This window comes from Herpailurus yagouaroundi, unplaced genomic scaffold, assembly GCF_014898765.1.
Source record: "Herpailurus yagouaroundi ecotype Mexico unplaced genomic scaffold, PumYag 206, whole genome shotgun sequence".
Classification (NCBI taxonomy): Eukaryota; Metazoa; Chordata; class Mammalia; order Carnivora; family Felidae; genus Herpailurus; species Herpailurus yagouaroundi.
This window is the reverse complement of record NW_024412437.1, coordinates 1,396,508-1,409,523: the sequence shown is the minus strand read 5'-3', so window position 1 is coordinate 1,409,523 and position 13,016 is coordinate 1,396,508. Positions and strand designations below refer to the sequence as shown.

At 53.2% G+C, this 13,016-nt stretch overlaps 1 protein-coding gene across 2 annotated transcripts in view; it reads left to right on the top strand.

Moving 5' to 3' along the window:
• Nucleotides 1–682: 682 nt before the first annotated feature.
• SCN4A (sodium voltage-gated channel alpha subunit 4) overlaps nt 683–13,016 on the top strand; it is a 44,589-nt gene continuing 32,255 nt past the window's right edge. Inside the window, exon 1 of one of the 2 annotated variants that reach the window (XM_040452094.1) lies at nt 683–772. The gene's annotated coding sequence lies outside the window, so the exon portion shown is untranslated. Of the gene's footprint in view, nt 773–2,880; nt 2,979–13,016 lie in introns of those variants that run through there. The other variant, XM_040452096.1, reaches the window with a different exon arrangement.

The window sequence follows — 13,016 nt, the reverse complement described above, 5'->3', positions numbered from 1 at the left end:
CGTGAACAGGAGTGTGGACGTAGACAACAGTACGGATGTAAGTAACATGCGTGGAAATGCGTGAGTGCATGAGCGTGACCGTGGATATGGGTGTGTGCACACACAGACGGACACTTGATAAAAGTTCACGCCCAGGGTATGCGACGTTTGTGTTCACCCGGCTGTAAGTGTACAAGTACATGCACGAGCCTGGTGTGAGTGTGGGAGTGTGTCTTCGTGAGCAGTAAGCCCGTTCGGGAACAGGTGTAACACGCAGTGCAAGTGTTTGTGTGCACGTGTGGAGGGCGATCTACACGTATGGCTGAGCGTGTGTGAGTGTGGCATTTGCGTGGGGAGGGGGCACACCCACAGTGCGTACCGGAGCAAGTGTGCTTGTGCCCCCTGGGGCTCCTGGCAGTGAGTGTGAAAGGAGACTGGCACAGAGAACGAGCCCTGTAAGCTCGTCAAGGGTGGGAAAGGACCTGCGTGAGCGGGCTCATACGCGTGCCCCGCTGCGTGTGCGCACGGGCGTGTGCGTGTGCACATGTGTGAGCGGGAGAGTGTGCGGCCGGCCCAGGCTGAGCCTGAGCACACCCGGTGAGGGAAGCGCGGCCCAGGCTCCCACCTGAAGATTGGCCCAGTCCTCAGGTTTCACTCATGACCCTGTGACATCAGCGGCAGCAGCTGTCCCCGCCGCCCGGCCCCCCGGCCAAGTCCCCCAGAGTCCCAGCCCCAGCCGGAGGTGGGCACGGCACTCCAGGCTCGGCTGCAAGCGCTCCGCTCCTGTCCGGCAGTGAGTACCGCACCCCGCCCCGGCCGGCACCCCAAGGGCAGGCCACCCCAAGGAGCGGGGCACCCTGGCCCTGTGCCCAGCTGGCTTTAAGGAAGTCACCACTTCGCTCCGGGCACCGCTGTCCTCCTGCCCACACCGGGCCCTGCTCTGCCCCGGCCTGTGCCTTGACCCTCTGTCCCCAAACTTGCCTCTCGTGGCCCCGTCCTCTGCCCTCTGTGCCCCTGGCTGGCTGTCTTTGCTCTGAGCAAGGGTCCTTGCCCTGGTCACAAATGGCCCAGTGGCGAAGGCTCGGCTCCAGACGAGCACAGGGTGACCCCGGCTGAGTTTCTTCAGGAGGGGAGAGCAGAGGAGCCAAAACAGCCTGTTCACAGTGGCGGCTCAGCCGGTTCACAGTGGCTTGGAAGGCAGGGCTGTGGGGGGAGGAGAGCGGCGGGAGGCCGGGTGGGGGGTGGTGGCGGCTCCTTTGCTCTGCTGAAACAGGAATCTTCGAGATGCCAGCAGAGGACACGTCTCGGGCTGTACCGCCCAGGCTCTGCCCACCGCCCTGGCCTCTCCCGGCCGGCCCGTGGCGCGCCAGGCTCCCTCCCTAGACAAGTGAGGAAGGCAGAAAGCCTGGCGCCAGGGGAAGAAGATGGGGCCACGGCACTGAGGGGATTCTGGGGGATTCGGGAGGGGACTCGGGGGCCACAAGGCCGGTGCCAGGGCAGAACACAGCCCCCCTCCCTCTCCCTGCTGGTAGAGCCAGGAACTGGGGGCACAGGGAGGAGGGTGGGTAGTGGCTAGTGGAAGAGGCGGGAAGGTCTGAGCAGAGGTAGGAGAAGGGGTTTTGGAGGAGTGTGGTGGTGCTTATCAGAGGGGGGCATTTGTTCAAAAGATTGGGAGGTCCCTGTCCAGAGGGCCCGGGATTGGGGGGGGGGGGGCGTGGAGGCTGCTTGAGGCTTTCCAAGAAGGCGCTGGTGTGGCACAGAAGGCCTGAGCCCTTTCCCACTCCACCCAGTTAAGTACTGTGTCTCGCTGCCCCTCCCCCTGCTTGGGCACAGGGCCAGGTCCTGGTGAGGCCTCATGATGCCCCAGGGTGGGGAGGTGACCCTCCAGGTGGATACTAAACATGTCCCCCTCCCACCCATAACACTGGCAGCGGGGGGCCTGCACAGAAATTAATCACCCCAGAACCTGGGAAGGTTAGAGCCCACAGGAGCCTTGAAGGCTGTTTAATGTAGCCTGTCTGGATGAATCAGCTTGAGGACAGTTAGCTAGAGACAAGTTTGGGGCCTGTCTGGTTAGTCTGGAGAGGGGAAGGGGCTGACAGAGAGATGGGGAAGAGCCAGTGGTGGGCATTGTTGTCCCTCATCTATGACCAAGGCCACGACTGCCCCCAGGGCCCTGAGCTGAGCTAAGGAGACCCCTAGCGGTGGCAATGACCAGACACAGGTGGGGCAGGGCTGGGTTCGGGGGTAGAGAAACACTGGTTCTCCCAGGACCCTCCAGATTCTTCTGGGGTCATCCCCAGTCCCCTGCCCATGACCGGCAGCCTTACTCCATATGGCCGTGTTGTGGACAGTTGTGGTTATCACACTAGTATTTGGAGCCACATCACGTTGTGTGGGCGATGCAGGGACCCAGACATAAAACACAATGGCACATTTCCATCTGCATCCCGGGCTTCTCTCAGGGGATCGGCTGGGATTTTTAGTGTGATTTTGGGAAGATAATTCCCAGGTGGCCCTGTCCTAGCCCGGCTCTGCTTGTCCTATCTGGTTGGGAATCTGCCTGGAGTGGGGGCTCAGGACTCAGGGTCACCTTCCTAGCCATAGGCTGGTCTGAGTGTCAAGGGCTGCCTAGCAGGCTTCCCTCACCAGGTTCTCTGGGCCCCAACCCCAGGCCCAGGCCAAGGGGAAGACCCGAGTTCGATGCTGAAGGCACAAAACTCCTGGTCGGATGATGGGAGTGGTCCTGACAAAGTCCCTGCCTCCGGAGGCAACTCTGGCCACCAGAATAGAGAAAAGTGTAGATATTGGCGGGGAGGGGAGGGGGTGGCCCAACTGGGGGTGGAGTTCAGAGAAGTCTCCCCGGGCCAGGCATAGCCAGAGAGGAGAGAAGGGATTGGACTTCACAGAGAGGAGTAGAAAGGCTCTCTCCAGGTGACAGGAAAGAGATGCACTGAGTGGAAATGAAAACTCTGAGGCCTGAGGTCCCCCGAGAGCAGGTAGGGAGAAGCGAGGGGATGGAGCAGGTGGATGTCAACAACCAGGGTACAGGTCATACAAACCTTCAGTTCCTTGACTCCTCTTGCAGGGAAGGTTCAGGCTCAGAGGGTCGTCACTCAGCCGAGGCACACAGCTAGCAAGTGGCACCGATGCTGGGGCAGGGCTGGAGGTGGGGGGCAGAGCTGGCCCCTGAGACTGGGTGGGGGGGGAAGCGGGGGCAGGGGGTTTCCAGTGGGCAGCCCTCGGGCTGGGGCAGGTGCCGGGCCTCCTGCAGGGGCCCCCAGCTCTGCAGTGGCAGACAGAGACAGGCCATGGCCCCTAGTGGCTCCTGCAGGGGGTGTTTATGGGGCTGGGGGAATCCCAATTCCTTCCACCTCCACCACCCCTGCCCCAGGCCTTTCATGTGCTCTGGCCCCCATTCTGCCTCATCAGCAACAGCTATTTTTATTCCCTGCAGTTTTCAGTCAACAGCCATGATGGGGGGGGGGGATGGGGAAGCAGGAGGAGCAGGAGGGGCTTGAGGAGCAGAGGGGGAGGGGGTGACAGAGAAGCCTCCGGACCCCTGGAAGGGCAGGCCGCCCCTTCCCCTCCGGTCTTGCTGCCCTCTGCCAGGAGCCCTAGCATGAACAGAAGGTGCAAATCCACAATGGTCACCAGACACCACTCCGTTTTTTAACTGGTTTGTGAAACCAGGTGCCCCTGCCCCCCTCCCCATCCCCACCAGGTAGGTGCTAGAAGGTCATGGTCCAGTTTAGACTTGGGTGGTGATATAGCTCAGTGCTTAAGAGCCAAGGGCTCTTTCGAGAGCCCCAGGAGCCGGGTTTCCAGTCTACGGCCTAAATAACCTCTGGCAAGTTACTTACTTTCTCCGTGCCTCAGTTTCCTCATCTGTCCAATGGAGTGATAATAGTAGGACCGTGGTGAGGATTAAATGAGCTCATGAATGTGAGGTGCCCAGAACAATGCTTGGCAAGTAGTCAGGTCTCCGTAAGTGTTAACTAGTAGTTAATTATCACAGCTGTTACCAGGCTGTGACTCTGAAATCAATGTGGCCTCTTGGGGGTGGGGGTGGGGGTGGGGGGGTTAACAAAAGGAGGGGAGGAGCCACAAAAGGTGGAGAAGGTGGGTCTGCCTGGCAGGAAGCAGGACGACCCTGTCCAGCTCTGGGCACATAGTTGGGAGGGGTTATATATATATTTTTTTCCTATCTGGTCTCCCTCAGGTGAGGGAGACCCTTTTATAAAATGGATGGCAGACCCCCTTCCAAGAGGGTCTGCGGTTGATAGACGTTTGCCGTGAGGACTGTGAAACCAAAAGCAAAACAGAGTCCCTTTGCCTTATATTTTAGTAAGATCTGCTTGTGACTCTGGCCTTTTGGGAAGCCTGTAAGTTCTAGATTGGCCCAGTTTGGGAGAAAGAACTTTTATCAGGGTAGCTGGTGGCAAAACAGCCCTGGAGCAGTTTCTGGGGGAAAGCAAAGTTCTCGGAGGTAGTGACAGGGCCACGCTGGCTGAAGGGGCAGGAACAGTCCACCAGCCTTTCTTGTGGGTTTCCAGTTAGAGGCCAAGCTTCACAGGCAGCAAGCAAGGGGGCCACTCTTCCTGATGCTGGTGACCTTGATCCCCAGCCCCCAGGGCCTGGCAGGACCCCCAGGGCCTGGCAGGGATGTGGGGACCTAGCGGGGAGGGCTCAAAGCTCACTGTAAGTGGATGGTGGGGGGTGGACGGAGGAAACGAGGAGCCAGGTGGGCTCTGATCAAGTGTTTTTTTTTTTTTAATGTTTATTTATTTTTGAGAGAGAGAGAGAGACAGACAGAGCGCGAGTGGGAAAGGGGCAGAGAGAGGAGACACAGAATCTGAAACAGGCTCCAGGCTCTGAGCTGTCAGCACAGAGCCGGACACGGAGCTTGAACCCATGAACCGTGAGATCATGACCTGAGCCAAAGTCAGACGCTTAACTGACTGAGGCAGCAAGCCAGGCGCCCCTGGCTCTGATCAGTTTTGAACAATCCTCTTGTTAGTGTCTCAGTGGACCCACAGAAGGGAAGAGCCTGTCAGCCACGGTCTGGGAAGGGTGAGGGTGTGGGGCAGAGAAGAGAATAGAGGCAGGCATCTCCCGGGGTAGACTGTAGGTGGGAATAGGCAGGGCAGGGGAGACAGGCGTGTGTGCAGGGGGTAGATGTGCCCAAAGGTGGGTGAGGTGGGCCCAGATGTTCACAGGAGAGGGTGTGCACGCACAGGTTTTAAGGGTGGCATCTATAGAGCACTGGTGGTCATGCGTGCAGCTCCTTGGGAAAAGCCGAGCTAGCAGAGGGCAGGAAGCCCCAGGCCTGGCTGGAACTAATCAGCCTCCCCACCCTTTGGAGCAGCTGGGAAATGACTCATGGAAGCAATGCGTGTGTATGTGTGTGTGTGTGTGTGTGTGTGTGTGTGTACAACTGGGCTGCAGAGGGAGTTAGGGGGTATATGAGGGTCGACTGGTGCAAAAGAAACCCATACCTCGAGGAAGTCTCTTTACCAAGCTGTTGACCTGTAGTCCCCATTCCCACAATTCTTGACACGAGGCCCCAGGAGACCTGAGTCTAGCCCTGCCAGGTGCCCACCCCCAGCTGGTACATTTTAGGGGCTTGGCCCAAGGACCCCAGTCTGCCCTTTGAAGAGGACACACAGGTGAGGGTCAGGCCAGCCCAGTTCCCCAAGGTAGTAGCTGGCACATGGATTTATGTCAGAGAGCGGCATTCAAATTCTGCCTCTGTCTTTGTTGGCTGGGACATTGCTGGACACTCAGGAAGCACCCAATGAACATACCCATGACTGCTTTTCCTCAAGAAATAATTCTGAAGCCTCCACCTCATGGGCCTATGCATGTCAGGATGCCGGGTGAAGCTACTGAGATTTGGGAGCCAGAGGAACCAACCTCCTTCACTCCTAACAGACTCTTTCTCAAGCTGACTGAGGTTGGAATTCTACATCTTAAGATGAATTCCTTTGATTTAAGGCTCAGTCTTGCGAGGGTAAACCCACTCTTGGGCCTTTGCTTCTAGGAGAAAAGGCGTCTAGGGCCGCCGAAAGATGAGCTGGGAGGGGTTAGAAGGAAGGGGGCACAGCTCACAAAACCCAAACACAGTCCATTTGAGGATCTATTTCCCATTTGTGGGTTTTTACTTCATCTGGCCCCAAGCCGACCAGAAACACCCTGGGGGAAGGAAAAGAGTCAGGTTTGAGAGGAGGAGGAGGCAGTTTGGGGAAAACTAACCGATGTTTTTTGAGAGCTATTGGGGACGGGCAGGGAATGGATCTAATTGTGGGGGTGGGGGAGGGGCTGCTGACATATCCTGAACAACAAAATAACCTTGGCATATAGTAAGTACAAAATAAATGTGGCCACCCCTCTCTTTCTTACCCCTCGCGCAGGACACATAATTAGGTTGGTAGAATCGGGTGCCTAAAGAAGGAGGAGGCATGTGTTGATCCAGTGAGCCCCACATGGAAAGCGCAATCAACATTAGCCCACCCCTTGCCTAGAAACACCCCTCATGTGACCCTGATTGTTTCCGGAACTCTCGGGGCTCCTGAGTGTCCGGAGGTTTCCGCTCCCGGCTCTAGGCCTCCCTCCAAGACCTCTTGGAGCAGATTTCCTCCGCAGAGTGTTAGATCAGGAGGGGAGGGCACCCGGGGTGACTTCCTCCAGGCCCCTGGCCTGCCAGCGCCTCAGCCCCAAGTGCTGGCAGAGAAAAAACACAGCTACCCCTTTCCCATCCCCCCTTCCCCCAGACTGCCCCAGCTGAGAAAAAGCTGTGACTTGAGATTTATAACTAGGGGGCATGGGGCTCTATTTTGTGTTCTTGGAGCTGGGCCACAACAGGAATGCAGGAATTTGGGAAGGAGTCCACCCAGATGCCCGGATAGAAAAAGGTTGATCTCTTTCAATCTCCCAGAAAGGTGGGAGTCTGAGCCCCCACTGCAGGTGAAGCTAAGGAGGGGTCTCCGCTGGCCACATGCAGCTCTAAAGTAGTCTTGCTTCCAATCCAGAGAAACAAAACAGCCTAACCCTGGAATGCAGCTTTGCAGCAGATGAAAGGCATGGTTGGTTGGCAAGAGGCATGGTGACTGGGGCCCAAGGAAGGCCAGCAAGCCACCTGCCATCTCTGCATCCACAGGGATGCACCCTAGAGAGAACAGGGAAGGCTGTGAGGGGCAGGTCACATCTGTTCTCAGGCTGGTATGGAGAGCTTCTCACAGTGGTTTTCACATCTCAGGGTGGTACAGCATGGCTGATACTTATCGGAGGATTCCAGGCCAATACAGTGCAATTTGGTGGGTTTCTGGATGTTTGAAAGAGCCTCTTTGAAAGCATAGGTATCCTAGGAGAGAAGGTTCTAGAAGCATATGGTGGGGGCGGGGGGGATGGTGGTGATGGTGTCTATCCTGAGCTGTGTTTGGCCAATAATTTGGGACAGTCAGGATCATAGATACATAGCTGTGAGAGTGTTGAACTGAGAGGAAAAAAATCAAGATCTGATAGGCTTTCGCAAAAGACTAGAGGTGAAGAGGTATAATGAACAAGGGCAACTTGTAGGATGTAAAGTCCTATACTTTGATTTATTTTAACCTTGCATCCTGAAACCTATATTAGTTTCAGTTTGTTTTTTTCAGTTCTTTTGGATTGTATACATAGACAATCATGTCATCTGTGAACAAACACAGTTTTATTTCTTCACTTCCAATCAGCATACCTTTTATTACCTTTTCTTGTCTTATTGCATTAGCTAGGACTTCCAATATATTTTGGAAAGGCGTGGTGAGAGGCAACATCCTTGCCTTCTTCCTGATCTTTATGGAAATCTTCTAGTTTCTCATCATTAAGTACTAGGTTAGCTGTAGGGTTTTTTTTTTTTTAATGTTTATTTTTGAGAGAGGCAGAGAGAGCACAAGCAGGGGAGAGGCAGAGAGAGAGGGAGACACAGAATCTGAAGCAGGCTCCAGGCTCTGAGCTGTCAGTACAGAGCCCAACGTGGGGCTCCAACTGACAAACTGTGAGATCATAACCTGAGCTGAAGTCAGATGCTTAACTGAGCCACCCAGGTGCCCCCAGCTGCAGGTTTTTTTGTAAATGTTCTTTATCAGGTTGAGGAAACTCTCCACTATTGCTGAGTTGTTCCTGTTTTTTTGTTTTGTTTTGTTTTGTGTTGTTTTAAATCATGAATGGGTGTTGGATTTTGTCAAATTCTTTTCCTGCATCTCTTTATATGATTATGTGGTTTTTCTCCTTTAACCTATTGATATAATAGATTACATTAACTGCTTTCTTTTTCTTTTTTAAATGTTTATTTTTGAGAGGTGGGGAGGACAGAGGATCTGAAGCTGGCTCTGCGCTGACATCAGTGAGCCTGATGTGGGGCTCAAACTCACGAACTGCGAGATCATGACCTGAACCAAAGTCAGACGCTCAACTGACGGGGGCACCCAGGTGCCCCAACTGATTTTCTAATGTTGAACGTGCTTGCACACTTGGGATAAATCCCACTTGGTTGTAGTGTATACTTCTTTTTATACACTGTTGGATTTGACTTGCTAATATTTTGTTTGGGGTCCGCCTGGATTTAAAAGAGAAAAATCAATTGCACAACTTATAGGATGGGGGAAGATCTAATCTGACTACAGTTCATGAGGAGAAGATCAGGAGTGATTGTAAATGCCACCTTATGAGGAGGTGGCTAAAGAATGCCATCTTGGGATGAATGAATACAAAGGGTGTCTAGGCTGGGGAGAAAAGGCCTCTCTCTCTGTGGTCAGACTATATCTGGAATTGAGTGTTCCAATCTGGCAGCCCCACAGAGAAAGACAATGCTGGGCTGGACCTGCTCCAGAGAAGGGCCGCCTCACCCTCTAGCGTCCTTACTCTCGGCTCCCTGCCTATGGACAGCTGGCCCCAGCCTGGCTCCCCGACTCCTCACCCTTCTTTCCCCACCCTCACCCCTGTCTGCTCACCATCTCCAGGCCCCCAAGATGGCCTGACTTTACTCACCACTTCCGCCCAAACTTCCGTTTCAGTGCAGGTTCCGTTGGGGCTTCTCACTTGCTAAACGGGCTCTAGCCCTGGCACTCAGGGAGCTGGGTTTTATTCTTGGCATGGCCTCTCATTTATCACTCTCTAAAATTATCTTATTTGCTTCCCTATTTATTATCTGCCTCCTCCCTCTGGAATGCAAGCTCAATGAGGACAGGGAGTTTGCCATTGTTACATTCTGGCTCCTAGCGCGAGCCCAGCACAGAGCAGATGCTCAAGAAATGTTTGTTGAATGAATAAATGCATGATCTAGGGTGGGGGTGGGGGGTTGCTGCTCCTCTCTGGGCCTCAGGTTCTCCATCTGTAAAATGAGGAAGCTGGACTCCTTGATCTCTCGGGTCCTTGCACCAAGGTTCTTAAATTCCGTGGGGAGAGGTTTCGTAGAGCCCCCTGCAGGCCCTTAGCTGCCACATCTCGGGAACAGACTGGGGTGGAGACCAGAGTCTAATCTCTGGCTGGTGGAAGGAAGATTTAAGCTGTCACGTTGGCCCCGTTTACTCCAGGTTGTAGCTGGAAGAGCCACGTGGAGATGGGCCAGCATGACACCCAACCCATGCTATGGGGCATTGTTGTGATTGTCCCTGCCAGGAAGCCATCGTGCACACATCCCAGGAAACCTTTCATTCCTCCACCGGTGTCCACTGCAAATAGCACAGCTTGTCCTGTCTACTCTAGACATATCGAAAGGGTGGGCACACTGCCCCATGTGAGGGGCTCTCCAGGGTTGCAGGGTGAAGTCCAGACGCCCAGGCCTGCTATAGCCAGCCAGCTGCCCAACCCACCTTCCCCCAATCCCTGAATAGATTCTGTGCCCCACAAAGACTGACACAAATGCATCTCCCTATGTCCTGCTTCTGTCTTTGTTCTGGCTGCTCCCTCTCCCTGGAGTACTATTCCCCTCTATTCCTCTGTGTTTATAACTTAAGCATCCTTTGAGGCCCAACTGAAAAGCCACATCTTTCCTTCTCTGACCTGGAAGTAGCCATTCATTCACCTGAACGTCCATAGCACGACGACCTCCCCTGTTTAGAGTAAGCATTGATTTCTCATGTCACAGTTATATGTCCCCATGTCCCCTTTCCCCTAACTACCAGCTCTCAGAAAGCAAGATGCCCAACTGGTGCATCTTCAAGTCCTGTTCGGGGCTAGCTTAGCTTCTGGCTTATTAACAGGATGGATGGATGGATAAATAAATGAACAAATGGATGAAACAATGAAACATATCGGAGTCCATTTTTACCATGGAAAGGTCTGCATCCAAGTTTTCATCCGCTCATTCTTTCAGCAAACATGTACTGAGTGCCTACTCTGTGCCCAATCCTGGGACTGGCCATGGTGACCTAGACAGACAGTTCCTGTCCTCTTGGCATTTCAGTCTAGACAAATAAATTAGGCAAGTTACTTGTTTAAGTAATTACCAATTATGACATATGATGTCAAGGAAAATACAGAGGACTGTGATAGAGAGTAGAGGAGAAAGCCACTTGGAGAAGAGACATTTGAGCCTAGACTGGGGTGGAGGGTGGGGGGGGGATAAGATGGAAGAGCCATGTGAAGAGGGAGGGGAGCACAGGGCCAGGTAAAAGCCAAAGGCAAGCATAAGCCCAGTGGTCCAGGGCTGGAAGGAGGCCAGTGGGGCTGGGGCAGAGGGAGCAAGGAGGAATCAGGAGACAGGGTGGAGAGGGAGACAGGGGCTGGATCCCCAGGGCCTTGTAGGCCACCATAAGACATTTAGGTCTTGTTCTAAGCACAACAGGAAGTTGCTGGAGAAATTTAAGCAGGAGAAACAACATGATTAGTTTCTTATTCTTAAAAGATCACTAACTGCTCTATGGAGCAGGTTTGCAGGGGGGCAGGGCAAAAGCAGTTATCAGGAAACAGGTTATTGTGAGAGCTTATTGTGATACGGTCCAAGGGGAAAAGGTGGAGGACGTGTATATTTTGGAGATGGTATTAATGGAACCTTGGATGGGCTGGACGTAGAAGGTGAGGAAAAAAAGAGCATTCAAGGGGCGCCTGGGTGGCGCAGTCGGTTAATCGTCCGACTTCAGCCAGGTCACGATCTTGCGGTCCGTGAGTTCGAGCCCCGCGTCAGGCTCTGGGCTGATGGCTCGGAGCCTGGAGCCTGTTTCTGATTCTGTGTCTCCCTCTCTCTCTGCTCCTCCCCCGTTCATGCTCTGTCTCTCTCTGTCCCAAAAATAAATAAACATTGGAAAAAAAATTTTTGAAAAAAAAAAAAAAAAGAACATTCAAAGAGGCACCCTGATATTTGGAGGAACCAGACGGATGGATAGATGTTTTCTGGGTTGGGGAAGCCTGTGGGTTGGAACAGTTGAGGAAGGCAAATGTTTCATTCCAGATATCATAGGTTGGGATGCCTGTTAGCTATCCACACAAGAGTGGTTCAGTAGGCAGTTGGATATATCAGTCTGGAGTTCAAAGGAGATGTTACGATATTCCTGTGACACAATTTACAGTCCTAAGAATGATGCCATCCAGACCCAGACTGGGCCCTGAGAAGCTTTAGAGATTGAAGAGAGGAAGAGGAACAAGCAAAGAAATCGAGAAGGAGCAGCCAGAGAGGTAGGAGGGAAGCCGTGGCTATGCTCTCATGGAGGCTGAGCGAGTAGAGGCTTTCCAGAGGGGGCTGCAGCCAACTGGGTTGAATGCTTCTGAGAGGTTGAGGGAGGTGAAGACAGAAAAGTGTTCAGCAGACTTGGCAGCAGAGAGGGTGCTAGTGACTTGACAAAAGCCATTTCAGTTGAGTGGGGGAAATGGAAGCCAGGTTGGAATGGGTTAGAGAGCAAACAAAAGGTAAGGAAGTAAAGACAGCTGGTGTAGACGCTTTCTAAGAAGCTTCTCCATGAAAGGAAATAGAAAAATAGGGCAACGGATGAAGGGGCATGAGACCGGGAGAGCTTTTGTCACCACTGCCATTATTTTCAAGATGGGAGATCCTGGTCATAGCCAGGAGGAGGTTCACAGTGGTAGAGAGAAGATAGCTAGAGAATGAGGTCCTTGGGAAGGCAAGAGGGGTCGGGGCTGAGCCCATGTGGAAGGCCTCGCCTTTGGTGATTCTTCTTCCAGTTTTGCAGGATGGTGAAGGCAAGGGGCGGGGCATGAAGATGGTTTTGTTGGTTCTAGATAGGGTGCGATGCTATGTTCTCATCGAAGACTGAGGCAAAGTCACCAGCTGAGAGCATCACGGGGAGGGGGGTGGTGGATTAGAGGAAAGTAGATAAGGCATGGAATAGTTTTCTCAAAAAGTGGAAAAGCAAGGGGCGCCCGGGTGGCCTAGTCGGGTAAGCGGCCAACTTCAGCTCAGGTCACGATTTCACAGCTCATGAGTTCGAGTCCTGTGTCAGGCTCTGTGCTGATAGCTCAGAGCCTGGAGCCTGCTTCAGATTCCATGTCTCCCTCTTTCTTTACCCCTCCCCACTCACTGTCTCTCTCAAAAATAAACATTAAAAAAATTTTTTTTCACTATTACTTAAGTGGGCTTTTTTTTTTTTTTCAATATATGAAATGTATTGTTAAATTGGTTTCCATACAACAGGCAGTGCTCATCCTAAAAGGTGCCCTCCTCAATACCCATCACCCACCCTCAAAAAAAATTTTTTAGGGGCGCCTGGGTGGTGCAGTCGGTTAAGCGTCCGACTTCAGCCAGGTCACGATCTCGCGGTCCGGGAGTTCGAGCCCCGCGTCAGGCTCTGGGCTGATGGCTCGGAGCCTGGAGCCTGTTTCCGATTCTGTGTCTCCCTCTCTCTCTGCCCCTCCCCCGTTCATGCTCTGTCTCTCTCTGTCCCAAAAATAAATAAAAAACGTTGAAAAAAAAATTAAAAAAAATTTTTTAAGTGGAAAAGTGAGGTGAGACCATCAGAGAAACCTGCACTCCCCAGGGCAGAAGTGAGGATAAAGGTAGAGTTTGTAACCACAAAGTCACCTGTGAACCCAGCCAGGCCTGGTCT